Genomic DNA, 11,441 nt, shown 5'->3' with positions numbered 1-11,441 from the left:
CTCAAGGGTTAACTTGCTTCAAGGGAACGCACTCCTTGCTTGCTGACTTAGGGCCCGGGATCTGTAACAGAACTCATTGACTGTCTTTGAGATTTGCCTTGGGGAGTGAAGGACCAGAACATCCCCAGGCCCCAGAGGCCAGCGGGTCTGTCTGAAGCCCCCTCGGCTTTGTGATCAGCCCAGTGATCTGTTAGCAAAAAATGGTTTTCTTTTTTAAGGACGTGCGCGTGACTTTGCTGACATCCCTTTGCGCATCCGTAGACTTTGAGCTCCTTGGTGGAAAGAACAGAACACTCTTGCACAACCCTTGGGCACCGAGGAGCCAGACCTCCTTGCACAACCCGCCTAACCTCCCCCGACCCCGACCCCACCCCAGGCGCCAAGAAACCAGACTTCCTTGCACAGCTCACCCACCTGACCCCCTGCTCCCCGCCCCAGGCACCAAGGAACTAGACCTTGGACAACCTCAGAGCACCGAGATAACTCCGTGGCTGACATCATCAGTCTGCACATAGCCAAGAAATGTCACAGACCACTGCCCTCCCTGAACTGATTAAACCCCTCTAAAAATCTCTGGGCCAGGCAGAAAACCGGGAGTTGGCCTTTGGACGAGAGTCCGCCTTCTCCCCAGGTGGCCGGCCTCCAGAGTAAAGCTCCTATTCCTTCCCATTCAACACTCCTCTCTTGAGTGGTGGCCGTGACAGCGACAGGCAGCGGAACATGGGCTTCGGTGACACATGCGGCGAGCTGGGCTCGGGGGCGAGCAGGCCTGGGCCTGGGCAGAGGAAGCAGAAGGCCAGGCCGCAAGCCCGGGCTCACTCTTTGCGTCCAGGCTAGTCGCTCTGAGGGTCACGGGAGACAAGCTGGAGCTTAGTTGGCCTTGGAAGGGAGCCTGGGGGGGCCCGGCCCTGCTGCTGTGCTTGTCTTGAGGAAACTGCCTGCTGATTCCAGACCAACCACACCAACTGCTAGTTTCGCCTTTCGGTTGGAGGGGACAGGACAGGAGCCTTTGGCCGAGCTGCTTCTGGACCAGGTGAGTCGCTCGGAGTAGCCGCCATATTTGGAACTTGGAGCAGGTGTGTTTTGGGGTGTGAGGGGGCTGTATTGTGTTGTGTTAAGCTTGTGTACAATGCGGGTTCTATTTCTGTCCCACCAAACAGCCCATAGGGCCGTATGTTGAACACATGGGAAGAACGTAACCCAAAGCCCGGGACTACGAAAAGGGTGACTATTTTCTACCGTCACACTACCTGGCCTATGTATGCGGGTGAAACACCCACCACCCCCACTTTGCGGGGGGAAGCAAATGCCAACAGCTGCAGCTGGTCATGATTCTGGGTCTTTCGCGTTCGTTCTGGGCTTTTGCCCGGGAGGATGGGGAACGCACCTTTGGTTCCCAAAGAAAGTCCACGAGGACATACTTCCCAGAAACGGTGCAGAGAGCTGGAAAGCAATTGGAGGAAAAGTCTGTTTTGCAGGAAGGGAGACAGGAAACAGAGAAAATGGAATGTTAGTCTAGACTTTAACTGCCCCCCTGCCCTTCCGCCTCACCGGCGGCACCCCTGTCCCCTCTGCCGCCACCTCCCCAACTCCTGTTCCTGCACCACTGCAGGTGTGGCTTGTGTCACGGGCCCCCTGTGCCATCCCCCTGGCATCATTAGCTCCTGACCCTCCTACCGTCACTGTTGAGGAGCCAAGAGCCCTCAAGCTGTTGGACCACTTCCTTACAAGGCCCAAACCGAGGCAAGTCCCACATCTGCACGGAGGGTCCCGGGGGCTCCCCCAGGACTGAAACCGCCACATCTCCCCACAGGCGCCCCAAACACAACAGACAGTGGGAACAAACGGAGCGACTGTCACGGACGCAGGTGCAACGTATTTGATGTTAAGGCTAGTTCAAAGCTGTTAGTTTAACTGAAATAGACATGTCCTTAGAGTTCTTGGCATTGGATATAAAACCTTTATTCTACCAAGGAGCTCATGTTATTTCGACTGCGATTTGTCAGCAAAGGTGGCTTCAAATGATGGTTCCTTTTGTCTCATGAAGTTCTCCTGGGTAATTATTAAGATAGCTTTCAAAATCTTTGGCAACCTAAAACTTGGAGTTTTTGCTAGATTATAAATTGGATTGAATTCATTGGATAGCTAAGTCTTGAAAATACTGAAACATGAATTATTGAACATATGGATTATCTACTTTAAAACAATTTTTTTAACGTTTATTTTTGAGAGAGAGAGGAGGAGGGGCAGAGAGAGAGGGAGACACAGTATCCGAAGCAGGCTCCAGGCTCTAAGCTGTCGGCACAGAGTCCGACTCGGGGCTCAAACTCACGAACTGTGAGATCATGACCTGAGCCAAAGGTGGATGTTTAGCCGACTGAGCCACCCAAGAGCCCCAAGGATTATCCGCTTTTGACTTCTTATTGCAGAGAAAATAAAAATGTTTGGGTCCTTACTGAAAGATCATACTATGAAAAATGCATGTTCCTAAAAACTATGAAATGTATTCATAACTTTGCCATCTAAAGAATCCTGGTGTAACAAACACTTCAGGGGCACCTGGGTGGCTCAGTCGGTTGGGCGTCCGACTTCAGCTCAGGTCATGATCTTGCGGTTCGTGGGTTCGAGCCCCGCGTCGGGCTCTGCGCTGGCAGCCCGGAGCCTGGAGCCTGCTTCCGATTCTGTGTCTCCCTCTCTCTCTGCCCCTCCCCCGCTTGTGCTCTGTCTCTCTCTGTCTCTCAAAAAGAAATAAATGTAAAAAAAAAAAATTTAAACAAACACTTCACAACTGGTTACTAGTTTTCCCTGGAGACTAAGGTTTCCAAGAATTAAAATTCTGCTAAGTGTAGGGAAGCCTGGTGGAAATGATAAGGAAAGTAGGAGATAAGTAAGAAAGGTATAAGAAAGGAGAATACATTTCTGTTGAGGTGAAAGGAAGTAGTTTTGTCCTAACCTGAGACCGGTTATCTAGAGAGAAGGCTTAGAACAGAATCTGAATGCAAAAGAAAGTTGTAGAAGTCTTGCAAAGGGAAAGCGTTAGAAAGGAATTTTACGTGTGGTCAGGACTAAGATCGAAATGAATGAATTTCAAAAACTCTACTGGTAGAGGCTTTTCTCTCGTTTCAAAAGACAAAGTGTTCTTGGACTGTTGGTTTGCACTTGATAAGAAATTGTAAACAAAGCCTTTCTCTTTTCTTTGCCCGGAAAACCAAAGTTTCTATGTTTTGTCTTTATTGGATGTTTGGTTCCTAAAGAGAACTAAAATTTCTCAGTGTTAAAGGAGCTGAGGTTTTTTTTCTTAGCGTATTTATTTAGTTATTTAGAAGGCGTGCGTAGGAGGGGCGAGAGAGAGGGAGGGAGAGAATCCCAAGCAGACTCCGCGCTGTCAGCACAGAGCCCAGCGCGGGGCTCGATCCCCTGAACCGTGAGATCGTGACCTGAACCGAAATCAAGAGTTGGAGGCTTAACCGTCCGAGCCGCCCGGGCGCCCCTAAAGGAGTCAAGTTTTACGCACAACTACGTAACCCTATGTAGTTGCCTTTGGAGTCTCTTTTGCTACTTTGGTTGAACAAATGATGAAGTTTTAAGTTTTGCAATGAGCTGTAATCCTCGTTTGGCATGCACTTTATAACTTTCTGAGGTTTTACTCATTTATTTAAAGAAAGGCAGCCTGCCACCGTCAGGCTGGGGTCCTGGAAGCCTGACTACCCTACGTTCTCCCCCAAACGGACATCGAGGGCGTGTTTGGAGGTCTAGCAAGGGGCGCAGCTAGTATACCCTTGACCAAAGAGCAGTCCTCCTCTCTCGGAGAAGGAAGATCATCTTCTTCCACCGAGAGAGCGCCCGCCAGTTCAGCCAAATGAACCCTGGTGATCAATGCGGTGACAGATGTCACAGCCAGATCGCCATCGCCTCCTTTGTTTTTTTTTTTTTTTTTAAAACAAAATTCCCAAGATTCAGATTCTAAATGAAATCTTTTTGACTCATTGGGCTTGTTTATTTGGTATGTTAAAGGACATGGGAAGCATTGTCAACCAGACGATGATAGACTTCGGGTTTGATTGCATGGGTAAATGCTGTCACTGTTTTAGGAATTAGGTGCAGTTGCTAACGTGTTAGTATGTGCTGGTGTAAGGCCACCACTTGAATTATGGAAATGCCACGTGTCACAGAAATAACCCGATTTCCTTGTCATCTGCATTAGAACGAGCTCTCGTCAGGTCTTTAGCTGGGGCTATTTTTTAGGGTTTTTTTTTTTTGTCATTTATAGTTATTGTTTGTTATAGTTATTGTTTGGGGATCTTCAAGAACATAAAACTAAGCTGAAAGTTTCCAGAATTTATGAAAAAACTGCGTTCAAGCAGAACAAGAATTATTAGTAACATGGGGCTGAATGGATTGAGGAAGATGATGGTATTTTTATGAGTCGTGCTTGAAATATTGCTGGTTTTCTAATGTTTTCTCTCTCACATTCAAGGAAACGTTCTCTTACCTATGGCTTACAGAAATACGATAAATTATTCTTTTGTGAACAAATTGAAGCATTTAATTTTTCTCCCTACCTGAGCCCTCTGAAATTCAGAAACTCTCAGGAAGTATTCTTTCTTTCATGGTGATTATAGTTACCTATGTAAGTTCAAGAAGAATCTGTTCTCCTTGTCACAGGACACCATTGGGAACCTCGGTGACTTTACCAAGGCTTTGACTGGAACGTCATATTTGAGAGTGACATTCATAGACTCACATATGGCCAGACAGCTTTAGGGAACTAAGGTTGACTTTACGAAGCATGGAACCAACAAAGCCCCTTGGAAACCTTGGCCTGATACCTGGCTTCCAGGGTTTCCAGCAACCTTACCAGGTGAGCAAAGAGCATCACTTCCTGGCAGGTGCTGGAACCTCAGGATATTTGGGGAACTCAAGAACAAGAATTTGCCCAGATTTACAGGTGTTGCGGGCAAGTGTGATGGCAAGCATTTGACTGGGCTTTTGGCCTCAAGAATCTATTAAAAGTTCAATCCGGAGATTCCTTATGAAGAGTTCCAGCAAAATGAGTTTTAAAGAATCTACATGGTCAATCAATGTTCTTGCTGAGCTTATATAAATAATTAGGCCAAGTCTGTTAAAACTGGACTTGTTTTCAAATGAATTAATCTTAATTTGGCTATCGTTGGAAGTGAGAGTGGTTATTATGGTTTAATAACACACTTCTGGGGATGTTAAATTCTTGTTCTGATTAACTCTCTTTGAATGTTGTTTCCCTAAGCTAGACAACTCGATGTTAACTTCAGAGAAATGGACACAGTAGGTCACGTATAGACAGTCGTTGTGCTTGTTGCTCTGTGGGGACAGTAACAGCTCCCACAGGCATGTGATTACGTGACCAGCTACACGATAGGATGGACTCCCAGCAATTGTGTAACTCAACTCTCACCTTGACCATCGATGCGGCCACGATGACAAAATCACTTAAAAGCCCGAGTGTACGTCACTCCACTGGGTTGACAATGGACTTGTGGAGACAGTAGGTGGTCCCACTTTCCTTATGGTTGGATTGGATGATGCCCTTGGGGACACCCATATGCCCAGACATCATCTCCCACTTGCCAGAAATTCCTCATAATTGGGATATCGTTAAGAGTAGACATCAAACGAAAAGAGCTTCTTGGTGGTTTGATCTCTTAGCCATATTCTTCCCAGGAACTACCTCTGTTACGTAAAATTGCAACTAGAGGCTTGACCCGAGCATCCAGTGGCCACCTGTAACCAAATCTGCCACAGTCACCCACAAATTTGAAAGGTGGCTCTCCAAAACCAAATGGCCCTTGGTATGCTGACTGTAGTTGAAGGAGGCCCATTTTCATGCTCTCATTAAAACAGAGTACCGTCTATGTCCAAATTACCTGAAAGATATAACAGAAGTCATGAAAAATTCACGTAAACACATCACAGCTATAGATGCCCTCTCCGTAAATTCTTTTAGCAGCTGGCTACATTCAACTCCTTCCAAGAGGAAATATAACATAGTAAGCATGACTGTGTTTCTCATTCCCCTTCTCTTTGGTTGGTGTTTGACTTTTTACATCTGTTGAGCAGGAGCTCATGCCATCGGTAATGGCCTGGAGATGCCCTTACTGTCCCCTTCGCAGCAAGCGCAGGAAACGAGATTCTCCCACTCTGTAACAACTTCCGCTCCCAAATCCCTACGCCTCCTGATCAGCAGGAAGTAGCTACAGAAGACAGACCTTTGCCCCTAATCCCATAGTTACAGAACAGTGAGATCAACAGTGGGGATTGATAGCAGCCCTGCGTCTGGTCTTAAGGGTTACCTTGCTTCAAGGGAACACACTCCTCGCTTGCTGACTTACGGCCCTTGATCCGTAACAACTCATTTACTTTCTTTGGGATTTGCAGACCGTTGGCCTTGGGGAATGAAGGACCAGAACATCCCCAGGCCCCAGAGGCCAGCGGGTCCACTTGAATCTGTGTTGGCCTTCTGATCAGCCTGGCGATCTGTTAGCAAAAAATGTTTTTCTTCTTTAAGGTCATGCACATGACTTTGCTGATATCCCTTTGTGCATCCGTAGACCTCGCGCTCCTTTGAGGAAAGAACAGAGCACTCCTGCACAACCCTCGGGCACCGAGAAACCAGACCTCCTTGCACAACCCGCCCAACCTACCCCCCCCCCCCAAGCCCTGCCCCAGGCACCAAGGACCTAGACATTGCACAACCTCGGAGCACGGAGATAACTCCGTAGCTGACATCATCAGTCTGCACGTAGTCAAGAAATGTCACAGACCACTGCCCTCCCTGAACTGATTAAACCCCTCTAAAAATCTCTGGGCCAGGCAGAAAACCGGGAGTTGGCCTTTGGACAAGAGTCCACCTTCTCCCCAGGGGGCCGGCCTCCAGAGTAAAGCTCCTATTCCTTTCCAGTCAACACTCATCTCTTGAGGGGTGGCCTTTCAGAGTGATGGGCAGCCCAGCTTGGGTTTCGGTGACACTTGGCTGGAGTAGACACATTAAGGGCAAAAGGAAGGGGCTCCAGTTGTGTTTCCTTATCACCGGGTGGTGGTGCCCTCTCGGGGATTGGACTCACTCACAGCTCCCCCTCCCAGGGATGCCCAGGCTACCCTCCCAGTGCCAGGATCCAGACCCATGAAAGCACCTATGGGAGGGAATGGTGCGACTTGATGGAACAATAAACACAGAAAATGACTCCTGGGGCGCCTGGGGGACTCAGTCGGTTAAGCGTCCAACCTCGGCTCGGGTCACTATCTCACGGTTCGTGAGCCCGTGTCAGGCTCTGTGCTGGGCAGGGAGCCTGCTTGGGATTCTCTCTCTCCCCCTCTCTCTGCCCACTCCCCACTCTCTCTCATTCTCTCTCTCTCTCTCTCAAAATAAGTAGATGAACTCTAAAAAATAGAAAAGAAAAATTACAAGTGTTCGTGAGGATATAGAGAAAGGCAAACCCTCATATATTGCTGCTGGGAAAGTGAAATGGTTCAGCAATGTGGAGAACAGATTGGTGGTTCCTCAAATGTTAAACATAGACTTACCGATACCCGACAATTCCGCTCCTAGGTAAATACCCCTCAAAACGGAAAACAGGTACGTAACCTACTAGATGTACGCGCACAAGATGGAAACAACCCAAACGTCCATCAGTGGATGATGAATGAACACACAGATTGTGGTCCAAACATACAATAACATATCAGCCATCAAGAAAAATGAAGTTCTGATCCCTGCTACCGTGCGGATGAAGTTCAGAATCGTTGCATCGCGTGAAAGAAGCCGGACACAAAATGCCACATATCTTATGATGACCTTTATTTAAAATATCCAAAATAGGTAAATTGGCAGACAGGATGCAGACTGCTGGCTGGCAGGGCCAGGGGAGGGACATATGGGGGACACTGATTAATAGGGATGGGGTTGCCTTTTGAGGTGATGGAAACGTTTTAGAACTAGGCTGAGGTGTATAACATGATAAATATTCTAATGTCCCTGAACTAGGCACCTTAAAACCGTTAATTTGAAGGGTGCCTGCGTGGCTCAGTCCGTTAAGCGTCCGACTTCAGCTCAGGTCATGATCTCACGTGAGTTTGAGCCCCGCATCGGGTTCACTGCTCTCAGCGCAGAGCCTGTTTGGGATCCCCTGTCTCCCTCTCTCTCCATCTCTCCCCGGATTCCACGCTTGCTCTCTCTCTCTCTCTCTCTCTGTCTCAAAAATAAATAAACAGAAAAACGTTAAAGATAAAATAGAGCAAGAAAAATCACACGGCAAGGGCCAACACGCAATGCCCTACCCCCCACGCCCCCCCAAGCACAGGTGGCTGTCTGGTAGCTCATGAAGGACAGTGACCGGGGACGCTGGCACAGGGCGCTGGCTCCTGTTGTGACAACTGGCTGGAGACGCGCGGGGCCTGGCCCGCCAGGAGCAGGGACCCCACCGGTTGCATTGGCGTCAGAGCTCCGGGCTTGGGGAGGGCGGCAGGGGGCATCGAGGCTGGGTCGGTGGGCAGAGAGAGACACAGAGAGCAGAGGAGGGAGGACCAGCCCCCTGGGAGGCCACCCAGGCAGGACCCGGCCAGAGTGCTTCTCTAGGGACTTAGAGATTAAAATCGCCTGGCAGGCCTGTGAGGCCACTTTATTCAAAATACCACCCGGGGGGGAAAACAAACATCACATTGTTTGGTGGCTTGTGGATTTTTTTTCTGTTTCCTTTGCAAGTGCAAAGCTAGAGGGGACACAGACTAGTGAGCCCTTCCAATTGTCATGAAAAGGACTCAGAAGAGAGGAGATTTCTCACATTCTTAAATACGCTTGGTGATAATGTGTAGTTTTTGTCATTAAAATGGCCTTTAAGTGGCAGTACCATTAAATGATTTTTTTTTTCCTTCTCAGCCCCGAGTTCAGAGCTCTTCCGCGTTGGCCCTGGCTGCCCCGGGAGACTTAAAAACAAAACAGTGAAAACACAACTCTGCCTTCAGAATCCCCGACTAAAACCTTTCTTCCTGCAAACCCCCCCCCCACCCCCATGGACCAGATATTGAAATGTATCTCCAGCGAAGCAACTTAAAATCCATGCAAATTTTGTGTCTTTCCTCCTCATCGTTTACAGAGGAGAAACCTTGCCAATTTGGGTCTTCTGTGTAATTGGGGGGAATGGAAGGAGTTCGGAGAGATGTTAATTCCTGACATGAAAATCCCGGGAGGCTGCTGTCTGGCTTTTGGTAACATGAGCCGTCTCCAACACTGGGGAACAGCACCCCGCACGTTACTGAACCAGACAGAGCCGAGTTGCCTCCAGCGGGTTCCGGGTGTGGACAGGATGAGCCCTTAAGAGTCTGTACGGGAGTTGGTGGGGTGGCGGCGGGGGGGGGGGGCTCAGTTGCTTGAGCGTCCAACTTCCGCTCAGGTCACGATCTCACAGTCCGTGAGTTCAAGCCCCGCGTCGGGCTCTGGGCTGACAGCTCAGAGCCTGGAGCTGCTTCGGATTCGGTGTCTCCCTCTCTCTCTGCCCCTCCCCCGCTTGTGCATGTTGTCTCTCTCTCTCTCTCTCTCTCTCTCTCAAAAATAAATAAGTAAACATAAAAAAACAATCAGGGTGAGGGCACCGTCCTGACCAAGTAAATCAGAACGTCCGGGAATGACTGAGGCCCCTGACTTAGGCGTTTTGGTGACACTCCCCGGGGACCCTCACGTGCAGCCGGTGCCCCACTCTGCTCCAAGCCCTGCTCCACGTGGGCAGCAGCACCGACCCTGCCCCAAACCTGCCACATCAAAGTCCCCGTTGAGGGGTCAGGAACGTGTCCCCCCAGCGCCCCAGGGGGCCGTGCGCATTGAGTCCCATCAACGCGAGGGCACCTCTGGCACAAGGAACAGGATGATGTCGCCTTTGTAAAGCTCCTCGGCCCCCACAGAACGGGCTGCTCCTTAGTGAGAGGGTTCCGAGACCCTGCCGGGGTCCCCCCGTTGTCACTGGCCCCCAGCTGTGCTGAGCCACAGTTACCGCGGACGTCCAGCCGTCAGGGGTTCCCCGGCAGCACTCGCGGACCCCCGTTTGGGAATGCCCTAGAGCGTCTTGTTTCCTCGCCGCTCGCAGAGAGGGGGGCGCGGCCGTGCTGGGAGGCTGGGACTGGGCAGCCGGCCAGACTCACTGGCCAGCTGAGAGCCGCAGTCTCACGCCAGACCCAGGGCCGACGGGCTTCCGTGGCAGATCCAAACACTGACGCGCGTCATGGGCCTCTGGGGTTCCTCTCAACGAAGCAAAGCTTTGAACGTCCCGCTCTCCCCCTCCCCCCGAGTTGTCACCCTCAAGGGCGATGTCTGGCCTCTGAGTGCAAGGCCGCTCAGGGCCGCTTCCCCGAGGGGGCCGGAGACCTCCCAGCAATGTTCCCGAAGGCACTTACAGTCGTGCCACATGGGCGCGTGTGAATTCTTGGAAAGGCGGACAACCCGCGTCTTCAGCTCTGCCGGTGAGTCAGGACACGGTGAGGGCTGGTCCGGCCGCCTGGCCCTCCACTCACACACCTGTGAGGCCGTGCCCTGGACGGGGTCACCGACGTAAGGGACGGGGTCACCGACGTAAGGGAAGCGTGTCTGCTTCCGGCCCTCCTTTCCCACGGCGGGAGGCGGGTACGGGCAGGAGCTCTGATCCAGGGACGCCCAGCCCCGGCCGGCAGGTGCCGAGAACCCGCTCTCCGATGGCTCATTTCTACTCGGAAGGTAAAAGCCACGCGGGAACCAGCACGTAGGAGCGGGTGCCCTGCCCGCACGGCCCTCACCCCCCGCGACCCCCCACCCGGCTGCGGGCCACCTCCTGGCCCCTTCCGCACGCGCACCCCTTGGCCCGCCTGGCGCACTCCAGCTCGGGGTCGCGTCCGCTGCACCCTCACTTCCTCCTGTCTGGTTTTACCTCCTCGTCCTCAGTCCAGGCGAGGTGGGCTTCTTCCTGGCTGCGCTCCCGACGCTGTTGTCCCTCTGTTGTGTGACTTCCCAGGCTGCGATTTATCAGCATTCCAACCCAATTCCCCCGTGGGAGAGCCCGGGGCCCAGGCCGACCCCGCTGGCTGGGGGGACGAACCCTTTCAGCTCCGGCCACACTTCCTCCCGGGGTCTGTCCACGCGGGGCCTCGGGGCGCAGGGACGAGCTCTCTGGAGAAACCTCACGACGGCTCGGGCACCTGCTGGCCCAGCCCCCACCTGCCACCAGAGGGTGGGGGCACTTCCTGTGGGACACCGGGTAGGACAGACCGTGAATGCTGGGAATAACCACAGAGGGAACAGCCGAATATGGTAAAGGACCGTCTCCACCACCGTGGGCTTCGCCCATCTCCGGCCCTCCGCAGGAAGCGTTTGTCCCTCTAGCGAAGGTTATGTTAGACGTGACGCACTGACCCGACCGATTTTTCACAAACTATTCCTTCCATAG

General features: G+C 51.5%; 1 long non-coding RNA gene across 1 annotated transcript; it reads left to right on the top strand.

Moving 5' to 3' along the window:
- Positions 1-386: 386 nt before the first annotated feature.
- Positions 387-8,165, top strand: LOC109500038. The gene is made up of 3 exons (XR_002742547.2): positions 387-1,033; positions 4,666-4,861; positions 7,586-8,165. It is a non-coding gene; the product is annotated as an uncharacterized LOC109500038 (long non-coding RNA).
- Positions 8,166-11,441: the final 3,276 nt, after the last annotated feature.

Source organism: Felis catus, chromosome B2 (genome assembly GCF_018350175.1).
Source record: "Felis catus isolate Fca126 chromosome B2, F.catus_Fca126_mat1.0, whole genome shotgun sequence".
In the NCBI taxonomy this organism is placed as follows: domain Eukaryota; kingdom Metazoa; phylum Chordata; class Mammalia; order Carnivora; family Felidae; genus Felis; species Felis catus.
This window is presented reverse-complemented; position numbering and strand designations above follow the sequence as displayed.